General features: G+C 37.6%; 1 long non-coding RNA gene across 1 annotated transcript; it reads left to right on the forward strand.

The window, feature by feature from the left end:
* The first annotated feature begins 16,353 nt into the window (after window positions 1-16,353).
* LOC143586573 (uncharacterized) lies at window positions 16,354-17,054 on the forward strand. The gene is made up of 2 exons (XR_013144729.1): window positions 16,354-16,742; window positions 16,827-17,054. It is a non-coding gene; the product is annotated as an uncharacterized LOC143586573 (long non-coding RNA).
* The last annotated feature ends 280 nt before the right edge of the window (window positions 17,055-17,334 follow it).

The following is a 17,334-nucleotide window of genomic DNA, read 5'->3' on the forward strand; positions in this document are numbered from 1 at the left end:
TCAGCAAGCTGGCTTATCTGCTTGTCACTCGTAGCATTTGCCTTTTCTTGAATTTCCATTTTTCGACTAAGGTCTTTCAACAATATTAAAATCTCTAAATCCTGAGAAGTGCTATGACCATGAGTCGTTCCTTGTCCTTGCTGTTACTCTTATGGTATTCTTTATTGTACCCCCGGAATCTCGCTGACTATACGCACTTTAATTATTACCCGAGTTATTATACTCCCTCTGCCCTGACTAGTAACCGTTTCTCTGAGAGCTAACCTGAAAATTTGGGTTTTGTTGATTACTTGCATTACCATAGCTAAAGTTAGGGTGATTACTAAGGCCGGAGTGGTAGGTGTTTGAGTTCATGTTGTTGTATATCTTTTTAACTTGAACATTATTCACCACTTCTTCATCTTCCTCATCATATACTGTGACATTTGTCATTTTCGGTTTAACTTGTATTTGTTTTTGTATAGGAAACCCGACCCGTTTTAGGTCTTTCGGATCCGTCGTTAGAAATATAATGTTGGGTTTTATGTTTGTTTATGTTACACAAATGTCGGATCAATAAAACATTCTTTTCGGTATTTTAAACACCTCTTTATGGCTAAAAACGACTTAAAACAAACTTAAAGGACTAATTGGGTTAAACACCTCTTGTTGTTTTGTGCATTTTTTGACCATTTTTAACCAATGAAATGCAAGTATACCACTTATGAGTAAACTATACATTTTTCCACTATAAAAACAAGTCCCATGCACCCATTTTGGTTTGCTCTTTCTTCTCCAAACTCTCTCAATCTAAGATCAAATTATTCAATTCTTCAAGTCTTGATAGTTTGACTCTCCAAGGTCAAACTAGCTAATCTTTGTTTCTAAATAATTCTTGTTAATTAAAGTTTGTTACTTTAACTTGTTTAAAACATACTCCGCTTGTTTCTTTGGCTTTCCCTTCTCCGGCCATGTCGGTTTAGGTGTATTGCTAGGCAAGGCTTCATGGAGGACTTTTATAGTCCTTGTTAAACACTTTAATTTATGCTTTAATTTATGCAAGCTTACTAATGTTTTTTAGTTTCTAATTACTTTAGTTTCCAAATCATTTTAATGAGTTCTATGGTATTGGATATGTAGCCACCAATCTTGGTTTCATCCCGAGTCAAGACCCGAACCAAAACCGAACTTTTGGTTAAATACTTTATTGTTAACAAATTGTATGTAAGACTTGAGTATTATAATTTCTAAGTTTGTTCTAATGATTTGTATGGTATTGGGTTCCGAGTCAAGGACCGAACCAAGACCGAACTCTCATTTAGATTCTTTATATTTAAAATGATTTAATAATATGTTACACGTAATATTTGTATATTATAAATTCTAAGTTCATTTTAATAAGTTATATGGTATTGGGTATGTGGTAGCCATCCTCGGTTTTTTTCCGAGTCAAGGACCGAACCAAGACCGAACTAAACCTAGCTCATTCGCCTAAGACACACTAGTTGCGTTTTGGGCCACCGAATTTCGTATTTTTCTCTAAAACTATATTATAATCTAATTTTATTTATTTTCTCAAAATACTTGCCATTTTAGATCCAACTTGATCTCATAACAAGTTTGGACCGAAAAAACCAAACACTCGCTTAACGGACGCCGAGGTTCTCTTTAATAGAACCACACACTTGGTTAAGTTTCTTTTGATTTCATTGAGTTATCTCATAACATTTATTACTTTGAAATCTTGGCTTCGAGCTTGTCCAAATATCAAGACTCGAACCGACAAATCCGAACACTCGTAAAATCTCGTTTTGGTATCTATCTAACAAAGGATCTTGCAATATTGCAACCTTACCCAAATATTTACTTAACAAAGGTTAAGTAAAAACCAATGAATAGAATACCGAGACCCAATTTCGAGTAAACTTAATTTTCTAAAGCCATTACTTTAATTCTTATGTATTTACACTTTAATTATTTATTTTACTTGTCAAGTTATTTTACTTTAAAGCTTTTAAAACCATCTACTAACTCAAGACCATTTTTAATCTAGGTCTTGCTCGTTGAACTTACCCTTCCCCGTTTTATCGCAAACTATCCTTCAAGTTACTTATTTCACGTGAGTACATTTCATCTCCTGTTTTCTTTTTATACTTTGGGGGTAACATGCATACTTATTCAAAACAAGAATGATTTACAACACTCTATCCTCAAACCACAAACTCTAGGGTGTATGATACTTAGAATACTTGTTCTATTATGTGTTATATGTTTCATATGCTTTACGTGCATGAGTGTTTATTTTAATGTTTTTGTGGAGCCTCAATAAGTATGATCATACGCACCCCTAACTATTTTAGCTGTGTGCTAGTAGAATAGGGCCTCATTATCCGAGTATATTGGTTGTTATCGATTAGAAAGGATCCTCATTTGCTTATGATTTATATACCATAATTGTTTCTTTTATTGATAGTCTCATATACGTTTGTGGATTTCAGATCATATTATATATACTCAAAACAATGAAATTGCTCACCAACATTCATGTTGACAAATATTATTTTATGCATTGTTCCAGGTTTAATTATTGGTTGATTGGAGTTTGAGGATGATATCTTCTTTGAGACCGTTTAGGTAATTAGAAAAATGAACAATTAAATTCTTATATTTTGGGTTATTTGTATGAACAAGATGTGTACTTTTGGTGATTGAATGAAATTAATGAGTTGTTTAAATATTGTCACTTTAAATGTGTCTTGTGTTAATGGGCAATCCGTTGCACCCCGACATGTTCCGCCGCCTTTGGTCGGGGTGTGACATATACTGCCCCAAAACCTGACACATCATGCCCTAACTTCCAACATTGTTCACAAACCGGGTATGTGACACTCGTCAATTTCATGTTAACTCCGTTAATTCAAACTCAATATCACATGAACTATGTCATTCCAGTTAACGCATTACTCATTGCATTTAATTAGGGTTTAAATAAAATGTGTCATTTATTATACAAATAGTCTTTCGGAGTTTTACCGAACCGCACACGAGTCGACTCAAACCGTTGGTGAACAAACAATAATTAATATGAACAAGTACTTGGTATAAATACGTATTATGTTGTGAGAATATATGTTTATATGTGACTACATGCTTGCATGTGTAACATTATATCATGGATGAAATAAACTAGATTGTGATAGGATTGGACTAACTAGGAGATTAGGGGGTAAAATGTAGCATGTAACATAATTAAAATATTTAAACAACGTAATACACCAACCCTAATCCCCCCACCCCTTTCTCACGGCAGCCACCCCCCCCCCCTCTCCACCTTCGGCCGATACACACACACACAAGATATTTTCAAGAGGATATCGAAGGATCCAAGGTGCTAACTAGGTAATTAACACCCTCTCTAGCCTCCCTATTGATTTAGTTGCATCATTAAACATGTTAATCAAGAACCCTAAATCTTAAAATTGATGAATAATGATGAGTTAGGGTTTAATTATGCATTTGTTGATAAACACAAGTAAACTGATTTCTAGTTATGTTGTAATTGATTGTTAATTGCATACTTATTTGGAATTGAATTTTGATGGAAACCCTAAATGTACATGAAAAGTGAAATTGAAATGCATGGTTGATGGATTATGGGTCTAGAGGATTGTATGCATGATTAATTGTTCATAGGTTATTACTTTGTTGGAGTTTGGTGAAAGGTGATGCTGGACAGAATCGTAGATGCGTGTTAATATGGCTGTAACTTGATGTTTATGATATGTTTTGAAGTCGTTATCGATTCTATGATGTAGTAGGTCGAGTTTAGTTTCCAAGGAATCTAAATTCGTAATTTTTGGACGTGTGGAAGCCTATGAATTTAAAAATTGGTTGCGCAGTTCTGATTCGGGAAGCCTTTTTATAGACTGAATTGTTGATAACATATCTCATAAACGACAATACCAAATGAGTTGATTCCACTTCTAGAAGTCAATAAATTGAATTTGGAATCTAACCCAATTGTGATAAAACCGTACATGCTAAAAATATTTCCCGAAACCTAACTTACGTATGCTTATGTGGTAAATTTTGGTGATTTTATCTGCATGTTATGAATAGTGAAATTGAGTCTTCTTGACGTGCTAAATTCTGTCTCGTAAAACTTAGCTACTGAATTCTTGTTAGAATGTGAAATATTGATTGCTTAATTGATGTTTGAGTTGTTTTTGACATGTGTGCCCTTGTAGTTGGTGATTTACTGAAAATATATCGTAGTAACATTTAATGCCATACTTGATCACACCCGTAACTTACACCAACGTGTTGTTGAGTTGCACTTGTTTCACAAATGTAACACGAACACACCTCATGCATAACTTTTATGTGTCGAGTCTAGAGACTCACTCCTGGTTCAATACACTTAGAAATCTCATTTTTTTAGAGCAAAAGTGAAGATTTACTTTACACACGCTTTTTCTCGGACTTCAGTAACTTCACAAACAGTGAATTTCACGGCCCCTTTTACCTTTTTGCGTTTTATTAAGGGGAGATAACATACTCCAAACGCTGTAGATTTTTGTTTATTATGTATATATCACTTGTAAGACTAAGTGGCAACAAACCAACTAAGTCCTTCTGAAACAATCGAACCGGTTAATATTGGATGATAGCGAGTCAGTGTTGAGTAGTAATACTGGGTTTGACAAACCTTACCCGACTCTAAACTCGATTGTAGGTCGAGTGGGTGTAATTTTGGTTAGCACATTACCATGGTCTTGGTTGACATGGTGGCAAGGCAAACGTATAATCAGTCAGCTTCGGCGTTGAAAACTTAGTAATACATGCTTTATAGGTTAGCTACCTATTGATATATATTTGAATAACTCAATCTGGTAACACTAAAACGCAACAATTATTTTACTTAAACATGTGAATTCACCAACCTTGTGTTGACACTTTTAGTATGTTTATCTCAGGTAGCCGAGGCGGGCGCGCGGTTTAGGACATGCATGCAAAATTCTCATATGTTTTAGATTGCTTTTAACTTAATCATATAAACTGTTGGTTTAAGTCGCCCTGTGTTGACGCAACAATTTACATTACTGTTTACGCATCCGCATTTATTTCAGACGTATATGTTCTGTTTGTTTTTAAAACTTTAGTAATGATGTTTGATATAACTAATGACTATGATCCTGTCAGTTCACACTCTCTAACGGTAAAATTCCGTTAGTGAATTTTGAGGGTGTGAATCAAATCCATTGGTTATAGCGAACTAGGATTTCATTCACAGTAGACTATAACCGCAACGACCCATTAGTTATTTCATTACGCAATACATATATATATATATATATATATATATATATTATATATTTAACTATTCATTTTCTTTATTTCTTTTCCTCATTCACTCATACACACGTAAACCATACACGACCTATTCAGTAGGGATGTCAAGACCATCACCATCATCCAACCCGGTGTCCCACGCCCCAGGAAAGGAACCGCAGATTTCCAAACCATCACCACCTCGAGCGGGCCCAGCACTAGCAGCCCCCACACCAAAGAGGCGCTGCCCACCTGGAGTCGCACACGAGAGCAATGGTAACTGGAGTTGGTATCCAAGTTTGACCGAGCAGTATTTTTATCGCGAGGAAGTTCCCCCACTACCCATCCCTGGCTGTCCTATGTCCTTCCACACACTATCACCCCTAACCCTTCTGATGGAGCGCGTTTTCGCAGCTTTCGTCTCCTATATGGATCGTGAAATTAACATCATGCACTCAACGAGGGTTAAGGTTACTGGGTTACTAGGGGATGGAGCGGAGGCAAGGAAGAGAATTTCATACTTGACCGATGCAATGAAGGAAACTCAAGATGCTCATTTCCATCTAATGAGGCTAGTACTCAAGATGCAATCAGAAATCTTAGACTTGAAGGAAGAAGTTAGATATGCAAGAGGCAATACAGCTGTAGCTCTCGCTCGTTGCGCAACACTTGAGGCATAAATTGCTCCAAACACAGAAGAACCGGAGGAGGGACCAGTACATTGATGGTTTAGTGCCCCAGATTCAGGGTATGGTGACGTCCTCTAAACCGGACACCATACAGCAAGCGATCCGAATAGCCCACAAGCTGACGGATCAAGCAGTGGCCCAATGTGTGTTACCCCTAGAGGTTCCACCTCTAAAACACTTGACAACTCGGGTAACAACAACAATAACAACTCTGGGAATGAAAAAAGGAAGTTTGACAATATGAGATCGTCATCATCGAACCCTCCACAACAACACCACCATAAACCCGAACCCACCCGGAACTTCAATAATCAGGGTTTCAACAACAACAACAGTGGCAGACAGTGTTCGAGTAGCTATGTTGGAAAGTACCCAAAGTGCAACAAGTGTAACTATCACCATTCTGGCCCATGCGACTGGATCAAATGTCAGCGATGCGGTAAATTTGGTCATCAAACCAAGGACTGTAGAGGGGAACTCATAGGTAAGGGAGCTCCTAAACAGCCTGTAACTACGAAAGGGTGCTTTGAGTGTGGCCAGGAGGGTCATTTCAGGAAGGACTGTCCTAAACTGAAACAAAATGAGGGCAATGGAGGCAACAACAATTACGGAGGCGGTACTAGAGGTAGAGCCTTCGTCATTGGATTGGGCCAGGCCCGCAGCGATCCAAACGTGGTTACTGGTAAGTTTCCCGTAAATGACTGTATTGCTTCTATTTTGTTTGACACCGGAGCTGATAGGAGTTTTGTGTCGAAAGCCGTTAGTAAACTGTTAGACTTAACCCTGACACCGTTAGGTGCTAAGTTTCTTGTTGAATTAGCTGACGATAAGTCTATAGAAACAACACACGTACTAGCGGGATGTAAGTTGAAATTGTCGGGTCATACCTTCGATATCGACCTCATACCCTTTACACTTGGTAGTTTCGACGTTGTTGTCGGCATGGACTGTCTATCCGATAATAGAGCTGAGGTATTATGCAATGACAAATAGTTCGTATCACTACTCCTTCCGGTGAAACCATCTTCATACAGAGCGAGAAAAACAGCATGACTACTAGCATCACACTCATGAAGGCACAAAAATATTTGCGAAAGGGTCATCTGACGATTTTAGCTCATGTTATTGGAAAACCCGCGGAGGAGAAGCGTATCGAAGACATACCGATTGTGCAAGATTTTCCGGAAGTCTTCCCGGAATATTTTACAGGACTCCCACCCATTTGACAAGTCAAGTTCCAAATCGACTTAACCCCCGGTGTTGCACCCATAGCACGAGCCCCATACCGGCTCGCACCGGCGGAGCTTCATTAATTGTCCACTCAATTACAAGACTTATTGGATAAATGTTTCATCTTACCCAGCTCATCACCATGGGGAGCCCCTGTCCCATTTGTTCGAAAGAAAGACGGGACTTTCCGCATGTGTATCGACTATCGGGAGCTGAACAAGGTGACAGTCAAGAACCGTTATCCCTTACCCCGAATTGATGATATGTTCGACCAGCTTCAAGGATCTAGTTACTACTCTAAGATCGATCTGAGATCAGGTTACCACCAGTTAAGGGTGCGCGAAGAAGACATTTCAAAGACGGCATTCAGAACTCGGTTTCGGTTATGCCCTTCGGCTTAACCAATGCACCGGTCGTATTCATGGACCTCATGAATAGAGTATGCAAGGCGTATCTCAACAAATTTGTTATTGTTTTTATTGACGATATCCTCATCTACTCGAAGAACAAAACCGACTATAAAGAACACCGAAGGTTAATCCCGGAATTACTAAAGAGGGAACAATTGTACGCTAAGCTCTCTAAATGCGAATTTTGGCTTCGCGAGGTTCACTTTTTAGGACATGTGATCAATTAGAGTGGTATCCATGTTGATCCAGGCAAGGTAGAGGCCATCAAAAACTGTGAAGCACCTAAGACTCCGACTGAGGTACGACAATTCCTAGGACTAGCTGGCTACTACCGACGTTTCATCGAGGGATTCTCAAAAATTGCTCAACCCCTCACCGCACTGACACACAAGGGTACAAAATACCATTGGGGTGACGCGCAGGAATCTGCCTTCCAACTTTTGAAAACAAAGCTCTGTAGCGCGCCTATCCTAGCCCTACCCGAGGAAACATAAAATTTTACGGTACATTGTGATGCATCGATACAGGGTATCACCTGCGTGCTAATGCAACTTGAGAAAGTCATAGCCTATGCCTCTCAACAACTACGGATGTACGAGAAGAACTATACGACCCATGACTTGGAACTCGGAGCTGTAGTGTTTGCCCTTAAGATATGGAGACATTACTTGTACAGTACCAAGTTTACCATTTACACCCGGGCAAGGCCAATGTAGTGGCCGACGCGCTCAGCAGAAAGGAAACCCTTAAGCCTAGACGAGTGAGAGAATTACAACTCACGTTTCATGCCAACTTACCTGATCAGATTCGTAATGCTCAACTCGAAGCTTTGAAAGAAGAAAACCTCCCATCAGAATTAGGCGGGGCATCGATAAAAAACTTGAAACTAAATCGGACGGGGTCCGATATTTCAAAAACAGGATTTGGATCCCTCGTTACGGAGACTTGAGGAATCTGGTGATGGACGAGGCACACAAGTCCTTATATTCCATTCACTCTGGCTCAGACAAAATGTACTAGGACCTGAAAGTACTTTACTAGTGGCCAAACATGAAAGCCGACATTGCCACTACGTGAGCAAATGTCTGACCTGTGCAAGAGTCAAGGTGGAATATCAGAAACCATCAGGTCTGTTACTGCAACCGAAAATCCCAACATGGAGATGGGAACACATTTCCATGGACTTCATCACAGGACTACCCAAAACACCGACAGGATGCGATACCATATGGGTGATCGTTGACCGGTTGACTAAGTATGCACATTTCCTAGCGATCAAAGAATCAGACAAGACGGAAAGACTGACTCGCATCTACATGAAAGAATTAGTGGCTAGACACGGAGTGCCTGTCTTTATCATATCAGATCGAGACCTCGGTTTCACTTCGCACTTTTGGAAGTCACTACATAGCGCACTAGGCACCTGCCTCGATATGAGCACAGTGTACCATCCTCAGACGGATGGGAAAAGTGAACGCACTATTCAAACTTTGTAAGACATGTTGCGTGCATGCGTATTGGATTTCGGAAAGAATTGGGAACCCCACTTGCCCCTGGTAGAGTTTTCGTATAATAACAGCTACCACGCCAGTATTAAAGAAGCGCCGTTTGAAGCGTTGTACGGACGAAGGTGTCAATCGCCTCTCTGATGGGCGGAAGTGGGTGATAGCCTAATCACTTGCCCAGAATTAGTACTTGAAACTTCAGAAAAAATTTTCCAAATCCGAAATCGCATGGCAGCAGCACGGGATCGCCAAAAGATCTACGCCGACAAGTGCCGGAAACCTCTGGAATTCCAAGTGGATGACAAGGTTTTACTGAAAGTATCACCTTGGAAGGGTGTAGTTCGTTTTGGGAAGCGAAATAAACTCAATCGACGATACGTCGACCCTTTTCGAATAACCGGACGTATCGGCCCGGTAGCTTACCGATTGGATTTACCAGCAGAGCTCAGTGGTATACATAATGTCTTTCATGTATCCAACTTGAAGAAATGTCTTTCTGACAAAACACTAGCAGTTCCTTTGGGCGAATTGCAAGTTGATGAACAGTTACGTTTTATCGAAGAACCAGTCGAAATTATGGATTAGGAAACCAAAACACTCAAACACAGCAAGATTCCCATTGTTAAATTTCGTTGGAAATCGAGACGTGGACCAGAGTTTACGTGGGAACGCGATGATAAAATGATGAAAAAGTACCCCCACATTTTCAAAGGGTTAACCAAGAACCAAAAACCGCGAAAGCCGACAAACCATCAGAAAACACCGGAGGTATGAATTAAATTTCGGGACGAAATTTCTTTCAACAGGGTGATGATGTGACAAACTGAAAATTTTTGCCTTTTTCAGGCAGCCATCGCGACATGACACAGATTTTCGAGACGAAAAATCTTTCAACAAGGGAATGATGTGACACTCGTCAATTTCAGGTTAACTCCGTTAACCCGAACTCCGTTATTTCAAACTCAAGATCACATGAACTATGTCATTCCAGTTAAGGCATTCCTCATTGCATTTAATTAGGTTTTAAATTAAATGTGTCAATTATTATACAAATAGTCTTTCGGAGTTTTACTGAACCGCACACGAGTCGACTCAAACCGTTGGTGAACAAACAATAATTAATATGAACAAGTACATGGTAAATACGTATTATGTTGTGATAATATATGTTTATATGTGACTACGTGCTTGCATGTGTAACATTATATCATGGATGAAATAAACTACATTGTGCTTGAATTGGACTAACTAGGAGATTAGGGGGTAAATTTCGGCAGCCATGATATAATTAAAAACTGTGAAGATAAAAGGGGTACACATGTAATAGAATTAAAATATTTAAACAACTTAATATCCCAACCCTACTCCCCCCCACCCCTTTCTCACGGCATCCACCCCCTCCCCTCTCCACCTTCGGCCGAAACACACACACACACAAAAGATATTTTCAAGAGGAAATCGAAGGATCCAAGGTGCTAACTAGGTAATTAACACCCTCTCTAGCCTCCCTATTGATTTAGTTGCATCATTAAACATGTTAATCACGAACCCTAAATCTTAAAAAATATGAATAATAATGAGTTAGGGTTTACTTATGCATTTGTTGATAAACACAAGTAAATTGATTTCTAGTTATTTGATTGTTAATTGCATACTTGTTTGGAATTGAACATAGATGGAAACCCTAAATGTGCATGAAAAGTGAAATTGAGATGCATGGTTGATGGATTATGGGTCTAGAGGATTGTATGCATGATTAATTGTTCATAGGTTATTACTTTATTGGAGTTTGGTGAAAGGTGATGCTGGACAGAATCATAGATGCGTGTTAATACGACTGTAACTTGATGTTAATGATATTTTTTGAAGTGGTTATCGATTCTATGATATAGTAGGTCGAGTCTAGTTTCCAAGGAATCCAAATTCGTAATTTTTGGACGTGTGGAAGTCTTTATGAATTTATAAATTGGTTGGGCAGTTCTGATTCGGGAAGCCTTTTTATAGACTGATTTGTTGGTAGCATATCTCACAAATGACAATACCAAATGAGTTGATTCTAGTTCTGGAAGTCAATAAATTGAATTTGAAATCTAACCCAATTGGTCTTGAATTAATTGGATTAGCCATGTAATGGGACTAGTCGAGACCCTTTTGTTGCGCATGATAATGACTGATGTGTACATACTGTGTTGATTTAATTCTTGTGATAAAACCCTACATGCTAAAAATATTAATAAAAATATTTCCCGAAACCTAACTACGTATGCTTATGTGGTAAATTTTGGTGATTTTATCTGCATGTTATGAATAGTGAAATAGAGTCTTCTTGACGTGCTAAATTCTGTCTCGGAAAACTTAACTGCTAAATTCTTGTTAGAATATGAAAAATTGATTGCTTGATCGATGTTTGAGTTGTTTTTGACATTTGTGCCCTTGTAGTTGATGATTTACTGAAAATATATCGTAGTAACATTTAATGTCATACTTGATCACACCCGTAACTTATCACCAACGTGTTGTTGAGTCGCACTTGTGTTACAAATGTAACACGAACACACCTCATGCATAACATTTATGTGTTGAGTCTAAAGACTTACTCATGGTTCAAAACACTTAGAAATCTCATTTTTGTTTTAGAGCACTAGTGAGGATTTACTTTACGCACGCCTTTTCTCGGACTTCAGTAACTTCGCAAACAGTGAGTTTCACGACCCCTTTTATCTTTTAACGTTTTATTAAGGGAAGATAACATACTCCAAACGCTGTAGATTTTTGTTTATTATGTATATATCACTTGTAAGACTAAGTGGCAACAAACCAACTAAGTCCTTCAGAAACAATCGAACCAGTTAATATTTGATGATAGCGATTCAGTGTTGAGTAGTACTACTGGGTTTGACAAAACCCCATCCGACTCTAAACTCGATTGTAGGTCGAGTGGGTGTAATTTTGGCTAACACATTATCATGGTCGTGGTTGACATGGTGGCAAGGCAAACGGATAATAAGTCAGCTTCGGTGTCGAACACTTAATAATACATGCTTGATAGGTTAGCTACCTATTGATATATATTTGAATAACTCAATCTGGTAACGCTAAAACGCAAAAATTATTTTACTTAAACCTATGAACTCACCAACCTTGTGTTGACACTTTTAGTATGTTTATCTCTGGTAGCCGAGGCGAGCATGCGGTTTAGGACATGCATGCAAAATTCTCATATGTTTTATATTGCTTTTAACTTTATCATATCAACTGTTGGTTTAAGTCGTCATGTGTTGACGCAACAATTTACATTACTGTTTACGCTTCCGCATTTATTTCAGACTTGTATGTTCTGTTTGTTTTTAAAAATTTAGTAATGATGTTTGATATAACTAATGACTATGATCCTGTCAGTTCACACTCTCAAACGGTAAAATTCCGTTAGTCGATTTTGAGGGTGTGATTGGGTATGTCTTTCATGGATGATTCTTCTCTTTTATACATGTTTCCATTAACTGCTTCTGTTTCCTTTCCATTTTAGACATTCTACCCTTGGATACAGTACTCTCCACTACTTTCACAACCGACCTCTTCACCATCCGATTTGACTGAGCATGTCGCTTAGAGTTTATCACATGTCTTTATAGGTGTCTCCAATCCACATTTTCATCATTAACTAGAAAAGATCCATTAGTAGTGGACTGGAGGTCTCGAGCATCGTCACTTGGCAGACCATCATGGAATGTGTTGATTATTCCCACAAGGCAACTCGTGATGGGGGCAGGTCCTTAACAATAACTTAAACCTCTAAAGGACTCATAAAATGTCTCACTCGTTCGCTGCTGAAAATTTCGAATGGCGGTTCAGGATTCTTAAGTTCTTTGTGGCGTGTAATACTCATCAAGAAACTGTTGTGCCAAATTATGCGATGTGTAGATATTGGCTGACGATAATGACAAAAACCACTGTTTAGCCGCATATTTTAAGCTGAAATGAAAGACAACCAATTTCATTTCGTCTGCGGTAAACGCTTGACTAGAGATTATCTCACAGATTGAGTTAAAATCACCCAAATTCAGGTATGGTTTCTCCGTGGCTTTCCCATGAAAGGTGGGTACCCCTGTCAAGCTACTCTGTCTCACTGAGAACGTTCTCCCATCTCTGGCCGGAACAATAATAGGTAGCTTGTTTATTGAAACTTGTTGAATAAAATGGATCTGAACCCCCCGAAATGGCGGAGGAATAAATGCTCTCGTAACCTCATCATCATACTCATAGAAAGGGGTATGTGGTCCCCTGTTAACCGGAGGTATAGGTGGTTGTTGTTGTTGATTTTGGGTGTTGGTACTGTTGGTGATTTTGTTGAGGTACTTGGTTATTCTATGGGCATTGAGGCTAGTTTCTCTGATGATACCAACCCCCTTGACCATCCTCAAAATCTTCTTCATCTTCATAATCAACATTCCAATCCTCTGGTGCATTCCAATCTTCAACACTTAAATTACCTCGATCAATCACATTCTCATCCCCCCAGAACTATAACAGTCTCTGACGATTCTATGGTTCTGAACTTACTGAACAGTTATCGCCAAAGTTTACTGGTTATCTTCGATTCTGATTGCCACCCCCCAGTTTACTCTATTTCTGTTTCGGTTTATGTTTTGGTTTTGGTTGGGTGGTGGTTCGTTCGGTTCGTTCTGTGGTAATGGATATTCTTGGCCTTGTAGCTGATCTTGGTTTGCGGGTTGGTTAATGGGAGGATGTTGATCATTCTGGTTACTCATTTCTCGACTTCTGGTTATGATGTTTTGGTTTCTGGATTAAGTCTTTTCTGTGAGCTACTCGGTTTCTCCTTGTTGTTTTCTCAGTTTCTGGATCAAACGGTAATGGCTCCTTGGTTCTAGAATACCTCTTATGCATAAACCTAAAAGATTATCTACATACACGAAACATAAAACCCCGTGTAAAATCAAACGAAGAAAAATAAAAACAAAAACAAAAACAAAACTAGATTAATGCTAAACTAATCTAAACTAGCACTTTGTGTGGTGATTCCTCGACAACGGCTCCATTTTGATGTAAATGTCGTGCTATAATAAAAAAACAAGTATTTTAATCACTTAAATACCTACAACTAGTACGGGTAAGTAAGGTCGTCTCCATAGAGAATCAGTGGAAAGTGTATGTTTGACTCATGACTTAAAAACTAATTAACTAGGCGGACAAACGATGTCAAGCAATTTTGAAAGATGGCTTTTGTAACAATCCGGATTTTTCCATTTATCATTTTGTTATCCGTTACCCTAGCCGTTTCTATGATCGGGTAATTTTAACAATATAATATCGCATTTATCGTTTTATTAATTATTTTATTATTATGGTTTACTATATTTAATTAATTATCGAGTTATAACTTTCAACTATATGCAAAATACCCCCTAAACTCTAGTTTAACCCATTAGTGTATCCATACTAAAAGTTGAGGGACCAAATTGCAATTTATCTAATTAACATATCTTAAACTCGTTTAACCCAAACGCAAATCCATATCTAGCCCCAAACCCGTATCCAGTTCACAACCCGCAACCCATTTTGATTTCTTGTAGCTTAAGTCTCGTCGTATGGTGGTAATTGATCTGTGCATATCTTTCACCATGTGTAAACGTTTACACCGACACAATTAATTTAGTAAACAAGATCAACTTGATACGAATTAACTTATTAACCAAACCGTCTATACCTATTAGGTATTATACCAATTAGAGATGATCATAACTCAATTAAACTTGTCTGCGTCGTCTATGTGACCTCGCGAATCTAAGCCCCATAATCAATTACATTATCATAGTATGTTGATATTAGTTCTTATTCAAGTTCCAGCCGTCCATATTACAACAAAATTAAACATTAATTAGTAATATTTTGAGATAATTGTTTTACGTTTCTAATTCGTCATCACATCAGATACATTAACCCCATTGTTAATCGGCCAAACATTAAACAATTTGGCCGATTATGATTCTAGGGTTCATAACGGATTTGAGAGATTTAGCAGTGTGTATTTAAATTATTATTTTTAATCATTTTTAATCAATAAAATACAATATAATTAATATAAATATAATAACTAATTAATATTTTAACATAACCGACTCGTTACTTAGTCGTTTTCCGCACTTTGATATAATTATATGTGTGTGTATGTATATTTTATTTAAGAAGTGGACGTTGTCTCACATATTTTTACTGTGCTAGAGCTATCATTTTCTGTGACAACTAACTTAAGCCTAGTTGGTTATACCTTCGGTAACGGTACTATCTCGATACCGTACCGAACCGAATATTTCGGTACCGGTACCAAGAATTTGCAAATTTCGGAATCGATATTTTCGCGGTACCGGGCTTACATGAATTTTATGTTAAAAAGGTGTGTGAATTGGTAAAATATGCTGCAATTTTCGTATTTTGAATCATTCTTGAACTGTTCTTTAGAAATTTTAATTTTCAGCTGCAGGTTCTCTGCAGCTGAGGTGGTAACCGACTTAAAGTATGTCCATTTGTTTTCATAAGGGGTTTTGAAAATCAGTTATTATATTTCATTTGATGCAGCTTAGGAAGATACAATCATTAGTGAATTCTTAAATTACAGAGACAAAATGGATTAAGTACAAAATAATATGGCATCTGTATTTAAGTGAGTTATTACCAATACATGCTTTCTTTGTATTGTTTTATTTTCTTGAATTGTTTACAGCTTTTAACTTTTGGCTTTTTATAAGTAATTTAAATAATCACATAAGTTTAATTTCACAATTTTATGGTTTGTGAACCATTTTTTATTTAACTATAAAAATATGCAGCTTGATTGAAGCGAATGATGTTGTGGTTGCGTTTTATGAGAGGCATTAAAGCCTAAAGGGATATATATTGTTTTATTAAGCTTGAAAAAACTGTCAGAGATACCAGCCTACCAGGTATGTGCAACTACTTATCTGGCTGGTATGGGTTGACCCGCGTTTCTTTTTGTGAAACGGTTTTTTAAAATTAGTATTATATTTTTGTTAAGTTGTTCTTCTCTTTACTGTGATTTTTAAGAAATGTTGATTCGTTGACATGGGATTTCACGAGTTTAGGTAATTTATGGCGAGAACTATGGCAAAATGCAAAATCGATACCTACTGTTAGACAGTCTCATTCATACTATGAGGATTTATCTTTGTAAGTTACAATTTTATTTCTTTCTACTATGTTATTCATTGATTTGAAAGTTAAAAAAAATATTGATAAAAATAACTGCTGAACGGATTAGAGGATATCTCACCTTCAAGAGCAAAGATTGGAAGCATATAAGTTATTTGGCACATATGCTTTATTGATTGGATTGGCGTTTTAATTTATATTAACACAAAAACTACGGTTTGGCTTTGTGAGTTCAAACTGATTCTTATCCAATTAGGCAAACGCACTGTTAAAAGGACATTTCTGAAAAACATTGCATTATTACAAGATATGGTACTAATCTATATTATTTGTTGTCAGATGGAGCTTGCACACTAGATTGAAATCGTCAAGACCACTACGTTTAAGAAGCGTACACCATATAATCCTAATTGGTAAACTTGAACCTTGCACTTCATAATGTAAGTTTAAATTTTTCGATCGTGGTCTTATTGTTTGTATGTGTGTTGAAATGTTAGGCATCCATGGCAAGAAATATATACTTGAGGGGAGGACTCGGTATTGGTAGTGCTCCACCTGTCTTCACAAGAGTAGTGGTGTTGTTGCCTGCCATATTCTGGAGCAGTTATAGATTAAGACTATGAACATTTGCATTGTTGTGTGTTACAAATTGTGTTATGGATATTGTCATTTTGTGTATTAGTGGAAGTAAAAATACATGAAATAGATGAAGGGATCTTGATGAAGTTGCAGGCAGTGACGGACCCAGGATTTTTTGTCAATAGGGTTCCAATTTTTTCGGTTTACAAAATTTTTCGGGTCGGTCGTTATTCGGGTCGGGTCAAGGCGAGGAACATAATAACACACAGAACTATGGTGTCATTGGAAACGAGTAAGTAGAAAGAATCTAAATTAGAAACTAGATGAAACATACACTTTTAATTCATACCCGAAAAACATGAACGTAATCTATATATATGGTCTTACATAATTAACCAAAACATGAAAAAATAACTCTAACACAAA

This window comes from Bidens hawaiensis, unplaced genomic scaffold (genome assembly GCF_021521415.1).
Source record: "Bidens hawaiensis isolate Kalapana, Puna unplaced genomic scaffold, B.hawaiensis_p1.1 tig00034706_1, whole genome shotgun sequence".
Classification (NCBI taxonomy): Eukaryota; Viridiplantae; Streptophyta; class Magnoliopsida; order Asterales; family Asteraceae; genus Bidens; species Bidens hawaiensis.